Below are 14,973 nucleotides of genomic sequence, written 5' to 3' on the forward strand. Positions count from 1 at the left end.
CGATTGGAAGTTAGATCCTCGGATTTTTGCTCAGATAATCAGGGAATGGGGCAATTGCGAAGTGGACCTGTTTGCATCACGTCTCAATTGCCAAATTCAAAGATTTTACAGTTGGCGTCCAGACCCTTTCGCACTAAAGACAGATGCATTTCTTCAGGACTGGTCCCAGTTTCGAGGTTATGTGTTTCCTCCTTTTCTTTCAGAGTTCTGGCTCAAGTGCGGAGACAGAAAACAGAGATTGTTCTGGTGACTCCGTTTTGGAGAGCACAGCCTTGGTTCCCCAGTGCTCTTCATTTAGCCTGTGCCTCTCCTCTTCTGATTCTTCCTCGTCCGAATCTTCTTTTGAGTCCAGAGGGCATTCAACATCCTCTGATCTTGTCAGGGAAGTTAACACTTCTAGTCTGGTTAATTTCAGGTCGAGATGGCATACCCCAGATGTTTCGCAACAAGCTGCGGACTTCATTAAACAAGCCTGGGCCAGTAGTACCCATAAGAGATATGATTCAGCCTGGCGTAGATGGTCTAGTTGGTGTGATGGAAGGGGTGCCAATCCAGTGGAAGCACATATTGGTTTGATTGTTAATTTTCTAGCAGAATTAGCCAGCTCGGTTTGGCCTATCGGACGGTCAATAATTTTAGATCTGCCATTTCAGCAGGTCATTCACAGTTAGAAGGCAAGCCCATTGGTGAACATCCATTAATTTGCAAGCTTTTGAGGGGTATACATCTTTCTAAACCACCTCAGGCAAAATATACTGTTTTATGGGATGTTAATATTATATTAAAATTCCTTGATTCTTGGCCTGCCAACAGATAGTTATCTCGCAAACAGCTTTCAGATAAGTTAACCATGCTTTTATGCCTTGTCTCTTGTAAAAGAGTATCGGGCGTCAGAGCTTTGGATTTAGCAGGTAGAACTTTTTCACCAGAAGGAGTCTCCTTTTCGGTGACAAGAAGAACCAAAACTAATTGCAGGTCAGTATCATATCCGGTTTATACGGAAAATTCAAAATTATGTGTGGTTCAATGTTTGAAGGATTATGAAATTGTCACAGAAGAATTTCAACAGGATTCTAGAGGGCAATTATTAATTGCTTTGCAAAAACCTTTTAAACCAGTTTCCTCAGCTACTTTAGCTAGATGGATGAGATGGTTGATGAGTGAAGCAGGTATTGATACCTCTGTTTTTGGGGCCCATTCTGCTAGAGGGGCTATGGCTTCAAAATCATTTGCCTTAGGTTCTTGGTTAGAGGACATAATGAAAGCTGCAGATTGGTCTTCAGAAAATCATTTCGTAAGTTTTATCATAAACCTGTATTGGATGTAGCCAGTGTGGTGATGGAACAGCTTTAAACTAGCATAATCGGAGCCTCCGGTCCTGACATAGAATAAAAAAAATTCTAGCTATCGCGTCAAGAATTTTCAATTCTATTAAGGACACAGAGGCGAGGATTATCCCTCCCTTATTATATTTATACAATATTTATTGTTATTTAATATCTATATCTGATGTGATATTGTCATTTAACCCTCCCATTATTTGCAATTAAAGTTTGAGATAACGTATATTTTTTTAGATATTACCTACATGTTTCTTGTTACAGCTTCTGATCAGAAGAACGCCTGAAAGTCATAACTTCAAGGAAAGTTTGAGTTATATGTTCTACCGGTTGTTTCTCCGGCATGGAGCCTCCAAGTTGAGGTTTCTTCAATATGGAGAAGAAGTTTATGACTCCGGATTCGGGATGGCGTAAGAAGTTTGCGTTTTCAAATTGACATTATCTGTGTAAACAAAGAAAGAGGAAGTGACTTCATAGGTCAAAGGACTTATAGCAAGGACTTGGATGGTGATTGGACCATGTGACAGGATATTTGGTGTCCTGGGTATTGTAGTTTTTTTCTGTTACTTGTATTTCATTGGCTGCTGTTTATGTCAGTAAAGAAAGAGAAAGCATAATCCTCGCCTCCGTGTCCTTAATAGAATTGAAAATTCTTGACCCGATAGCTAGAATTTTTTTTATTTGAGGTTTACTTTTGTTTCACTTTGACAGAGATAATGGGTGCTTGAGTAAGGTTTCATGCCCCCCACACAACCAGTAACCCCATTTCCTAAATTGGTATTCAGTGGTGAGATTACGACTTGTGTTTGTGCAGTACCATGCAGTGATTTTGTGTTACACTAAAATCCCAGATAAATAATTTGATACCATAGCAAGTTTTTTCAACTCTCCTTGATTGTCTCTTTTTGCCTTTTTCAAATGTAGAACCTCCAGAACCTTCTCCTACTTCAAAGTGGGCACCAGGTATAAATAGTGGACTCTCAGACCCAACTTTTTAGTACACCTCTGGACATCTGAAAGTCTCAAAAGGACTGATGTGCTGCTCTGCCAGAAGGACTGCTACTCTGTTACCTTACTGCCCTGCTGCCTAAGGTCTGGACCTGCATCCTGAACCCAGGACCACCAGAGTGAGTCCAAGGGCTAGCTGGCTGGCCTCCTGATCATAGTCTCAGGGATAGAAAAGGATTTCACAACCTTGCACCCAGCACCTGGACTCTGTCTGCTGTTGCGCAATGCATATTCGATGCAGGAATTTCCATTGGAAACCTGACGCATAATCTCATGCTACACAGCCAGCCTCGAAATACTTTGTTTAACACGCCAAACTTATTCCCTGTTTCAGCCCTGTGCTCCATCGCAGTTGGCCTGAGATGGGGACTTTGTCCCGGTCTAGCTAACCATAGCTTTGTGCTTCTAGGCTCTGTCCTTTCTTAAAGTTTTGAAATATTGGGGGTCATTACAACCCTGGCGGTACAAGACCGCCAGGGCTGTTATGACGGAAGCACCGCCAACAGGCTGGCGGTGCTTCCCAGGTCATTACGACCGCGGCGGAAGCGCCGCGGTCGCACCGCCGGGGCCGGCGGTTTCCCGCCACAATGGCCCCGGCGCTGCCCAGGGGATTACGAGTCCCCCTACTGCCAGCCTTTTCCTGGCGGTTTGAACCGCCAGGAAAAGGCTAGCGGTACAGGGAGTCGTGTGGCCCCTACTGCCAGCCAAACCACCAGGAAAAGGCTGGCGGTACGGGGAGTCGTGTGGCCCCTGGGGGCCCCTGCACTGCCCATGCCTCTGGCATGGGCAGTGCAGGGGCCCCCTGATAGGGCCCAGTGCAGCTTTTCACTGTCTGCAACTGCACCCGTCGCACGGCCGCAACACCGCCGGCTCCATTTGGAGCCAGCTCCTGTGTTGCGGCCGAGATCCCTGCTGGGCCGGCGGGCGGAAACCTAGTTTCCGCCCGCCGGCCCAGCGGGGATCTCCAAATGGCCGCGGCGGGGGTGTGGCCGCATTGGCGGCCGCCCGGCGGTCCGATCTTACCGCCCGCCAAGGTCGTAATGAGGGCCATTGTCTTTTTGGTCTGAAATATTTTATTCGATTTTACTCTATTTTTCTAAACTGGTGTAGGATTTTCTTGTGTTGTGTTTTTCCCTTTATTACTGGTTGAAGTGCGCATTATTATTTTACACATTGCCTCTAAGTTAAGCCTAAATGCTTTTGTGCCAAGCTACCAGAAGGATGAACACAGGTTAATTTGAGGTTTGCTTCTGTTTCACTCTGACAGAGATTGTGGGTGCTTGAATAAGGTTTCACCACCCCCCCCCAACCAATAACCATTTTTTTCATTCTCCTTGATTGGCTATTTTAGCTTTTTTCAAATGTACCCTCTTTTTATCTGACTATCTGTGCTTGTGGCTGCACCTTCAATGATGGAGTCTGAACTTGTCAAATTGTGCCTGAGCTCAAGGAGGGGGCTCTGTAGGGAGAAGGGACTTCCATTCAAGAGAAATTCCAGGAAACTGGAACTGCAGAATCAGAGGGCCTTTTTTGTAGGGTGCCTGGGTCTGATACTCACCAAGTACTGGTTACAGTGAATAACCTGGATGATGAGGATATTGACATGGAAGGGCAAAGATAGGACCTGAATGTGGTTCCTGAAATGCAGCACACAGGGGTCTTGCCTTCAGGAGTGGAGACCCCTACCAGAGCAGAGAGCAGTGTGTCTTCCAAAGGTCCGTCCCCAGAGGAGCTGGTGGACAGAAAGGCTGACAGGAAATTTAAGGTGCAGATGGCCAAGCTTAATATGGAGGAAAATAACCTAGCCATGGAAGGGGGGAAGGAGAAGACTGAGAGAGCTTTTGGCAAGTGAATAGGCTGTGGCTGAAAGAGTTGTGGAGGAAAAGAGACTTTCCATGGAGGAAAGGAGCATGGCCCATGAGCTAAGTGTTGGAGAGCTGGACATAAGAGCTAGGCAAGTGGAGTCCAGCAATATTGGTGGCAGCATACACACAGTGCTCTCGGGAGACAAGAGGGTCCACATCCCAAAAGAACTGGTTCTAACTTTACTGTGGGAGATGACATTGACAAGAGGTTTGAAGCCTATGAGGCTGCTCTGGAGATGAATAGGGTCCCTGAATACGGTTCCTGAAGAGGATTGGGGTGCAGTCTCTGGCGTCACATACCTAGTGAAGGGAGGGACACCCTGTTGGCTCTAGATAAGGGGGACAGGATGAGGTATCCCACCATGAAGAACACCCTTGTTCAATGGTATGGCCTCACCCCAGAAAAGGACAGGCAGAAGGTTAGGGAGATTAGGGATTGTGTACATTCCTTTTGCAAGATACTGAATGGTTGGGTGAAGGGCAGTAAAGTAAAAGATTATCAAGGGCTGAACTACATTGTGGCAAGAGAGCACATGTTTAGTTTTGTTTCTGCAAAGCTGCACCAATATCTGATTGATAGTAAGCTGACTGACCCCAAAGAGCTTGCAAGGAGGGGCATTATTGTCTCAGCACCTGGGTCCACAAAAATGTGTCACACAAGGGTGGGCATGGTCCCCACCAGAAGAAGGAAAGGGGGGGGGGATAAAAGTGAAAACAAGGAGTTCTCTAAAGGTCCTCAAAATAGTTCATAAGCAAGGATTCACAATCCCCACATGAACAGAGGAAGAGTTAGTACCCTGACTATAAGTCCTTGGGGACGTTTACCCTAAGTGGTATGGGTGTCATCGGTTTGGTCACTTTAAAGGTGATACCAACTGTTCCAAGTGGGCATAGCCCCCTCTGGTGGGCAGACACTATGGCTGGCTAGCGTAGAGCTTCAGAAGGAGGCAGCCCCAGTTAGTATGGGGAGTAGTGCGGAGGTTGTCCTAGTGTACCTTGGTGATGGAGAGGTGGTGCCAAGGACCCGTATGTCTAGCAACACCAAGTACAGGCTATGGGTCACATCAATTTGCAGAGGGTGGAGGTCTGAGAGAAACAGCAGCCAGCAAGATATCTGTCAGATGCCATTTGGTGTCTTAAAATCAGGAAATCCCTTATGTAGTCCACCAGGTTGTAGTAGCTGACAAATTTGAGAGTCACTATCCATCCAGTTGCTCTGGTTCCCTTTGAATGTGGGGTGGTATCAGATTTCTTGAGGCTAGCTATAAGTCCATCCATGCCGTGGATTGTCTGCTCATTAATGATCTGGAGCACAACCTTTGGAAAAGGTTGGATCTCCGGTCCCACCTGGAGATGTTGGAGTTGCCTCAGTGGGTTTGCCTGCCATGGTACAGGAGGAGATAGAGCCTGAGGGTAAAGCCCCAGAACCTACAGGGGAGGACATTACAACTGTGGGAACTTGCCTGAACTGACCAATTGGCTAAAGGAAAGAGGTCCCACCATTGCAGAGATCTGCATAGTGCAGAAGGAGTGCCCAACTCTGGAGGGCCCACGGTGGCAGGCCGAGGCCCAGGTGGCTGGTGACACCTCTGGTGATCACCTGATTTACTGGGAACATGGTCTCCTGTACAGCGAGATTAAGATTCCTGAGCCTGGGGCTACCTGGGAGTGGTCCTCCAGTAGTACAGGGCCTTCCAAATGGAGCTAGTTCATGATGTTCCACTGGCAGGTCAATTAGGGCAAGCCATGACCTTTGGCAGGCTCGTGACCCACTTCTATTGGATCTGGATGAAGATGGCCTCAGAAATATTCTACACACCATGTCCCTCCTGCCAGGTCAGAGAGAAGTCAAGAGAGAAGCACGAGGCTCCTCTGGTTCCCCTTCCTGTCATTGGCAACCCCTATGAAAGGGTGGGCATCAACACTGTTAGCCTCCAGACCCTAAGACAGCCCTGAGCAACAGGACCATCCCACCTGGTGCCTGGAGGCCATACTTCTGAGGGCACTGACTGTGCCCCCAGTGGCCAGGCCACTGAAGGGGAAATTTACCCGTAGGGATTACCCAAAGAGGCAGTATGTGACCATGGTACCAACTTCATGTAAATGTATATGAAGTCCATGTGGGAAGAGTGTGGGGTAACGTACAAGTTCTCCACACCCTATCATCCCCAAACCAATGGGCTTATAGAGAGATTAAACAAGACCTTTAAGGCATAATAATAGGCCTGTCAGAGCCCTTGAGGCAGTAATGGGACATCCTTTTGCCAATGCTATTGTTTGCTTACAGGAAGTTACAGTAGAAGTGGATTTAGAGTCATCCCCTTTGAACTTCTGTATGGACAATCTGTCAGAGGGCATTGCAGCCTGGTGAAGGAGGGTTGGGAGGGAGCTCCCAAGAAATTCCCCCAGGACCTGGTCAGCTACACGCTGGGCCTCTGCAACCAAATGAAGTGCGTCTGGAAGAAGGCAAAGGAAAATCTAGAGGCCAGTGTGGAGGTTATGAAACAGTGATGTGACCAGAAGGCCACTCTGGCCAGGTTTCAGCCTGACCAAAAAGTGTTGGTGATGCAGCCTGTGGAGCCCAGGGCTCTAAAATACTGATGGTTTGGGCCCTATGAGGTGAAAGGGGATTGTTACCTACCTAGTGGACCTCCAGGGCTGCAGGAACCCTTTCTGGGTCCTGCATGTCAATTGCCTCAAACCCTACTTCAAGAGGTTACCAAGCTTCTAGTCACTGATGATGGAGTGGAGGATGACAGTGAACCTCTCTCAGACCTCTTTTCATCCAAAGACTAGGATGGGCCAGTGGAGGGTTTCTTCTTATCCCCTACCCTGGCCTTACAGCAACAGTAGGACTGTTGCCAAATGTTGAGGCAATTCCCCACTCTTTTCCTTCTTACCCTAGGGCCCACTACATTGTGTTCCCATGATATTGAACTGGGGACAGTATGCCTGTGAAGAATAAGATCTACAGGCTATCCGATAAGGTGAGGTGCTAACATAAAAGAGGAAGTATCCAAAATGCTGGTGCTAGGTGTAATTGAGCTATCAAGCAGCCCATGGTCGAGCCCAGTGGTGCTGGGGCCCAAGGCTGCTCCTCCAAGTACCACTGCCGAACTCAGGTTCTGCATGAATTACGGGATCTCAATGCAGTTGGTAGGACCAACACTTATGCATTCCCGAGCTGATGATCTCATTGACTGGTTAGGGGCTGCTAAGTTCCTCAGCACAATTGATAAGACAGCTAGCTATTGGCAGATCATCCTATCTGAGAGGTCTAAAGACAGGACTGTGTTCTCTACCCCAGAACACCACTGCTCATTTTGGGTGATGCCCTTCAAGTTGAAGAATACCCTTGCCACCTTCCAGAGGTTGGTCAATCAGATCCTGGCTGGACAGGACAACTTCAGTGCTGCCTACCTAGATGACCCTGCAGTCTTTAGTTCCAACTGGGATGGTCCTCTGTGCCACCTCAGAGAAATCCTTCAGGCTATGCAGAGAGCACATGCCTGACTAACAAGGCCAGCAAGTGCCAGACAGGACAGGCTTCAGTGGCCATCTTGCATCATCAAGCTGGAGAGGGCACAGTACAGCCATTCCAGGCCAACATTAAGACCACTCTGGCATGGGCACCACTCCCCCCAAGACCCAGAGTTGAAGGCCTTTCTGCGCTTCACTGGGAACTACAGATTTGTCAAGGGGTATGGCACCGTTGTTGCTCCCTTGATAGAGCTGACTTCGTAGAAGCAGCGCCACTTCCAGGAAAAGCCAATGCTCCAGTAAGGAGACCATTTCGTGCCCTTCCTTACAATCCAGAAATCCCACCAATCTGATATTGTTTTGGTGCATTCTTCCCTCCTCATCTTTGGCTCTGTGTTCTAAAATATGGATCTTGTCCAGCACCTCTGCTTTCTATTTTGTGAGGCCCTCCACCTCTGGTTGAACTGCTGTGACTGCCAGCTCACTGGTAGTGAGATGCTCTGATAATTTCTGATGATCAACTCTGAGGATTCCCAGATCTACCACCACAATGTCCAATTTGTGCCCCAGTGCTTCTCTGGAGTCTTTTATCACAACCATGATGGAGGCCAGCATTATAGCAGTGCCATGGGCATCAGGGGCTGGTGCAGTGTCCACTCTATCAGGCACAGAAGAGCTTGTTGAATGTCAGTTTGCCCCTCCTGCCCCCTGGGTTTGGTAGTGTGCCCCATGTCCGTGTCAGGCAGCTCAGGTATCTTTAGAGAAACAGGGAGGGGTGGGAAGTGGCAGGAAGCATGATCTGTTCCCCTCTCAGGAGAGGGAGACAATAGAAAGAGGTCACCACCCAGTAATGCAGGTGGCGCGATCTGCCACCAAGTTGGTGCCAGATCTGCAAGTCCAGCTGCTCAAGGTTCAATCTGGGGTCCTATGGACATGCCATCAAGCCCACTGTCTTCTGTTCTCCAATTCCACCATGCAACCCAGCGCTAACCTCCACTCACTGCCAATTACTCTACCAGCCTGAGTGCACATGTCATGTCTGGGTGTTAGTGGGTGAAGGCCATTGCTATCTTTCTCTCCTGTGCAACCTCAGGGAGAATCAGCTAAGTCTTAGAAGTCTTTGGTGGGGCAAAGAAGGAGAGAGGCTGTCCCAAATTCGCTGCTGGTTAGTCCCTGGGAGTTCTCTGCTCCCTAGTTATATTTGCAGCTAGCCCCCCCAGTCCACTACCACAGCAAAAGGCAACCCTCTGCTCACAAGATCCAGGCCGGACGATCTCAATGCTCCTCAGGGCTGCAGCCGCCGCCACTGCTGTCCGTGTCAAGCAGTACCATTGGAGGGGGCAGTCACTCCTCATCCGATTCTGATGGTCTCCACTCATTTGGGCTTCTTTGTAGGCCTCTGTGCACTGCAGCATGAGCCCAGGGGAGTCGGTGGCTCATACCTGAATCAGGCCAGACTTCATGCACTGTGGTGGGATGATGCTTATCCACTGGTGCTATCCCCAGGGCCAAACAGTGTTGGTGGGGGGGCGCTGCTTTGTTGGATGGGGCCGGATAGCAGCACAGCTACAGGAGCTCACCAATCGTGCGTCTTACAGCATGGACTCCCAGGCATCACCCCCACTCATGGTTTTACCCCATGTTTTTGCCTTTCATCCTCCTGTTTTTTTCTGACTTCATTTTTGCTGGCTTTAGGACTCAGCACAGTTTAGCACTGCTAATCACATTTAAGTGCTCTCAACTTTAAACATTGTGAAATTGGCTTACACCCAATTGGCACATGTAATTCACTTGTTGGTCCCTAGGGTACCCTGGGCCTATAAATTAAATGTGACAAGTGAGCCCACAGCACAAAGTGAGCACCAGGTATAAATAATGCACCCTCAGACCCAACTTTTAAGTATACCTCGGGACCTGTGAAAAGACAGAGAAGGGCCACTGTCCTGCTCTGCAAGAAGGACTGCTACTTTTTTGCTCGGCTGCCCTACTGCCTGACTGAAAGGACTGGACCTGCATCTTCCACTCAGGACCAGCAGAATTATCCAGAGGGCTAGTTGGCTGGCTCTTGAATAGGGCCTCAGGGGCAGAAAAGGCTCCAACCCCCTTCAATCCAGGACCTGGACTCTGTCTGTTGTGAATCCTAACCTCAAGTGGTGCCACTCCAAGCCTGGACCCTTGAAAATGGGTCTGAAGGTACTCTGCTAACCAAGCTGTGTTCCTGTTAGTAGAACCGACACAGTGCAAAGCATCTACTTACAACTCCACTATGGAACTGCTGCAGTGCGTCGCATCCCCGCTGCCAGAACTTGCATTGCCCCCTCTGAACTGACGCTGCGCCACACATCCTCAACACAGGCCTCACATCGTAAGCCCCTTGTCAACAGCATCCTTGACTATGACACCAGACTCCACATCACAGCCCCACAGCTTCCTCAGGACAGCAGTGTTCAAGTCATCCTCGAAACAGAGCTTGCAAAATTCTGCAAATACGATTTAATTTACTTTGTTCAGTAGGCCATTGTGGTTGGCCTGAAGTTGTGACTTTGTCCCAGGCCAGCGCGATCAGATATCCATAGTTGGTGTTTTGTGCTTCTAGACACTATTCTTAATTAAAACTTTGAAACTGAATACCTCCGGTTCTACTGATTGGATTTTTGTTCTGGTGGTCTCAAATAATTTATGAAAGTTTACTCTATGTCTCTAAATTGGTGTGGGATTTTTCTTGTGTTGTGCTTTTCCCTATATAACTGTTTGACATTCTCCATAAATACATTACATATTGCTTCTTGGTTAAGCTGGACTACTTTTATGCCAAGCTAACAAAGGGTAAAGCACAGATTAATTGTGTTTCACCCTGACAGACATTGATGCTTGAGTAGGGTTTCACCCCCTAAACTAGTAACCCAATTTCATACACATCACATGTAATTTGTGCAACACAAATCATTTAGCATACTGAAACTTTCCTAATCCATGATGAGTAATTTTGACTTGCTGTTCTCCTTTCAGGTCAATCCTGTCCAGCATTTTAAAAAAGGATCCATTTTGAGACAAGGTTGTGTCGCAACTGTGCCTTGTCTAGTGCTCACTGGCTGGACTTGTCTGGACTTTCGGTAGCCTTTATGCTCATGTTACCCTAATTTTGCTTCTAACCTTGCTGTTTGGCCACAGCAGTACGAAGAATTTATCTGGACTCCATTTCCTGATGCTAATTATTTCAGAAGTAATTCAGTCTGCCAGTTTAATCCTGGAATCTGACATTGCTGCACAAAGAAAGTTCTTCAACTGTTGCCATGAAGACCTCCCCTTGACAAGAGGCTTCCTTGAATGTATGGAATTAGGAACACAACAAAAACCTTTTTTTCAACACACCTGCACTGCCTATTTTGTTGGCACACCCGTTAGAGGGGGTCTTTAGAAATAGATAACAAACAACACCGTCTATTACGGATCTAGACCTAAGCCCTCATTATGACATTTGCCACCCGCCAATGTCTTTCCACCATTAGGCCACACAGCGGCCTGAACCCCCGGCCCTATTTTGAGTTCCCTGCTTGGCCGGTGGGCGGGCCCAGAAAGGAACAGGGCCGTAACATTGCAGCCGGCTCCTAATGGACCTGGCTGCAATGTGGCAGTGCAGGGGGTGCAGCAGCACCCGTTGCACATTCCACTGCCCGTAACCGGGCAGTCAAATGCGCAATGGGGCTGTGCATGGGGGCCCTGAGTCCCCCATTCTACTAGCCTTTTGATGGCGGTGTAAACCACCATGGACAGACTGGCGGATGCGGACTCGTAGGGCAGCGCTGCCGTGGTGGATAACAACCGCAGGGACACCCAGGCTGCAGGCTGGCAGCAGCATGGCGGTGTCTGCAGTTGGACCATGGCGGCTCAGCCCGCCATAATGTCGCGGTCGGACCGCCACTTTGGCGGCGGTCCAACTGCAACCGTGACCCTCATAATGACCCCCTTAAATTTATATTGTGAGTTTGTAAAGGTTCTTAGTCAGGTAGGTGTCATCTACTTTCCCCAGCCCAGTGCAGGCAGTATCTTACTCCTTTGATTTCCGTAAGCAAATTATTCTTAATTATGTATTCTTTATTCCAGCTGCATGTAAATACATATCCTAATGGTTTATCCCTCTATCCTGCTCTTCTCATTGTATGTTCACAAGGTTTTGACAGTGTACAATGTTCATGCTCTACCACAGACGTCACTGAGGAGAGCTTGGAGACAGACGGTAATAGATGATAAGCAGAAGATTCAGTACCTTTGAATAGTCGCGGCTGGTGACTCGGCATGGTGGCAGGGCGAGGGGGAGGCCAAAAATATCTATATATATATATAAAAAACATTTTTATTACTTACCTCGTTGCCGCACTGCTCCCACGTGGCTGCCTTCACACTCCAGGCACAGGCTCCTAGCCTGCCCTGCGCCAATCATGATGCTGCTCAAAGCAGCTTCATAATTGGCTGGAGCGCCCCGGCTGGGTGCTCCAATGCGGACTGGGAGCCTGTGCAGGCTCTGTCCAACTCGGCACCACAGTGCTGGGTTGAAGAGAGCCCTTGTGCGCATGTATGTTTGGCCGGCCCGAGACGGCTGGCCAAACATACATGTGCACTGAGGGGAGTGCTCTCTGCCCTCCGCTCCATGGCTTGTGACACCCATGGTCCTGCCCCTTTAGAAACAAAACAACAATAAACAGCGTTTATTGTTGTTTTGTTTCTAAAGGTTGCAGCTCCTGCTCTGCTGGGTGGGGTGGCGACGCTCGTCCGCCCTGACGGAGGAGCCGCCCCTGCCTTTGAACATCCTCCATGAGCAGTAGTCATCCACAGAGTATGCATCTCATGAAGGTTGAAAGGTTAAGGACACACTACATCTTGGGAAATGCACACTATAGAGGTATGAAGCTGGAATGATAGGTCTTATGCTGATGTCTCAGAAAAAGCTAATGCCTTTTTTATGTATCTGAACATTTTGCATTGAGTCACTGACACCATGTTCTTGTTATGCCAATAGTGTTGTAATTAATGCTTTCTTTATTCCAGCTGCATGTAAATACGGATCCTAATGGCTTATCCCTCTATCCTGCTCTTCTCATTGTATGTTCCACAAGGTTTTGACAGTGTACAATGTTCATGCTTTACCACAGACCTCACTGAGGAGAGCCTGGAAACAGATGATAATAAAGAATGTTCACATTAGCTTGGTTTCTTATTTTTACTTATATCACTGACGACGAGGATCAAGGCCTGAGCAGGGGACAGCCCTGAACTATCCTCGCCCATGGATAAGGATAAAAACATTTCTAGCATTCGTGTTTAGAATTTTTCAATTCTATTAAGGACACCGAGGCGAGGATTATGCTTCTCTTTCTATGCTTTATTTTTTACAGCAGCCAATTAGAAAGAACTTAAAAAAAAAAAAAATACTACATAACCCATGTATATCACATGACCAACCATAGAGACAAGCCCTATAAAACCCAAGGAATAACAACACACTTTCTCTCTCTTTGCAAAACAAATACAGTTAATTCACTGAATCTGGAAGACCAACAAAAAAACAGAACCTTGGAGTCCAGCAGAAAAACACACCCTTGAACAAAGAGACAGGACCAACTCATTGATGGCCTGGGAACAGCAGGAAAAGCCCACAAAGAAGATCCCAGAAGCACTCGAGAGTAGAAGATCAATTGTCCTTTTGCCTTGAAAAAAGAAGAGGTGCGAAACCCAAAATCCATCTGAATCCGTAGAAAAATGCGCTGGAAACACTTCCGAATTATTTGTCTTCAGTGCCTGAAAGAAAATGAAAAAAGCCAACAGAAAATTTCTTAACGCGAATGCTAGAATTTTTTTTATTCTGTGTCAGGACCGGAGGCTCTGATCATGCTTGTTTAAAGCTGACCTACCACTACCGATGCAATATCCACAATAGGTTTATAATAAAACGATTTGAATGTAGATTCAGATGACCAATCTGCAGCTCTTAAAATGTCTTCTAGTCGGGAACCCAAGGCAAAAGATTTTGACCCCTTGGCCCCTCTAGTGGAATGAGCGCCAAATTTAGAAACATCAATCCCTGCTTCACCCAAGAGCCAGCAAACCCATCTGGCCAGAATGGCAGACGAAACAGGGTGATAAGGTTTAACCACTGAAATCAATAACTGTCCCCCATATCAGAACAAAATTCTTCTGTACTTACCTCATAGGCTCTGAGACACTGTTCTACACACAATTTGGTATTGTCCACAAAACTAGGATAAGAAACTGATTTCAAATTGCACTTAGTGTGACGGCAAATAGAAAAAGTTACTCCCTCAGGGGAGAAAACCCTGCCTGCTAAATCCAGGGCTCGAACATCAGAAACCCGCTTGCATGATATTAAACATAATAACATAGTGAGTTTGGCTGAAAGTTGCTTCCTGGAAAGGAATCTATTATCCGGCCAAGACTCCAAAAGTCGTAAAACAATATTCACATCCCAAAGGGTAGAATAACGAGGACGAGGGGATTAGCCAACTTTATACCTTTCAAAAGCTTTCCAACAAAGGGCAATTCCCCCACTGGTTTACCATCTATTGGCAATTGAGCTGCCGAAATGGCTGACCTATAATTATTAACCGATTTATACGCCAAACCAGAAAAACCTAGAGAAGACAGAAAATTCAGGACTAAACTGCAATCCACTGAAGAAGGATCAGCGTTCCATGCACTGCACCAAGAACACCATTGGTTCCAAATGGAAACGTCTCTTGTGGGTACTGGAAGACCAGGATCCCACAATGAAAGCGGAAGACTCCTGCGAAAGGCCTGGGGCACTCCATCTTTCCCTGAAAGACACCAAGCCACTAGGGCCAGCTGTCCCGAAAGAATAAGAGGATGAGGAAGGCCCAGAAGATCCAGAAGAAGGTTCTGCCTGAACGGGATTAAGAGGGGATGATCGCAACTCAATTCCAGAGCCACCGGAAATCATGCCTGGGACCTCCAGAGAGGAGTCACCAGAATAAGATTCACTTGCTGACGACGGATCTGAGCCAACACCCTGGGAATCATCAAGAAGGGCAGGAACGCATATCCCCGATACAGAGACCAATCTTGGAGAAAGGCGTCTGCCACTAATGCTTCCGGATCCGGCCTCCAACTGACAAATCTCTTAATTTGCCATTTAAGGCAGGAAGCAAAAAGATATATTGTGAAAGGACCCCACCGAGCACGGAGAGCTTGAAAAACCTTGGGGTGAAGCCTCCAGTTGCTGAAATCCCAAAGGTGGCGAGAATGCC

The 14,973-nt window shown here is 47.5% G+C and overlaps 1 protein-coding gene across 1 annotated transcript in view; it reads right to left on the reverse strand.

The window, feature by feature from the left end:
• LOC138287710 (tetraspanin-11-like) overlaps positions 1-14,973 on the reverse strand; it is a 1,278,137-nt gene that overhangs the window by 350,331 nt on the left and 912,833 nt on the right. The gene's annotated exons all lie outside the window — the stretch shown is intronic.

The sequence above is a fragment of the Pleurodeles waltl genome, chromosome 4_1, assembly GCF_031143425.1.
Source record: "Pleurodeles waltl isolate 20211129_DDA chromosome 4_1, aPleWal1.hap1.20221129, whole genome shotgun sequence".
Lineage (NCBI taxonomy): Eukaryota > Metazoa > Chordata > Amphibia > Caudata > Salamandridae > Pleurodeles > Pleurodeles waltl.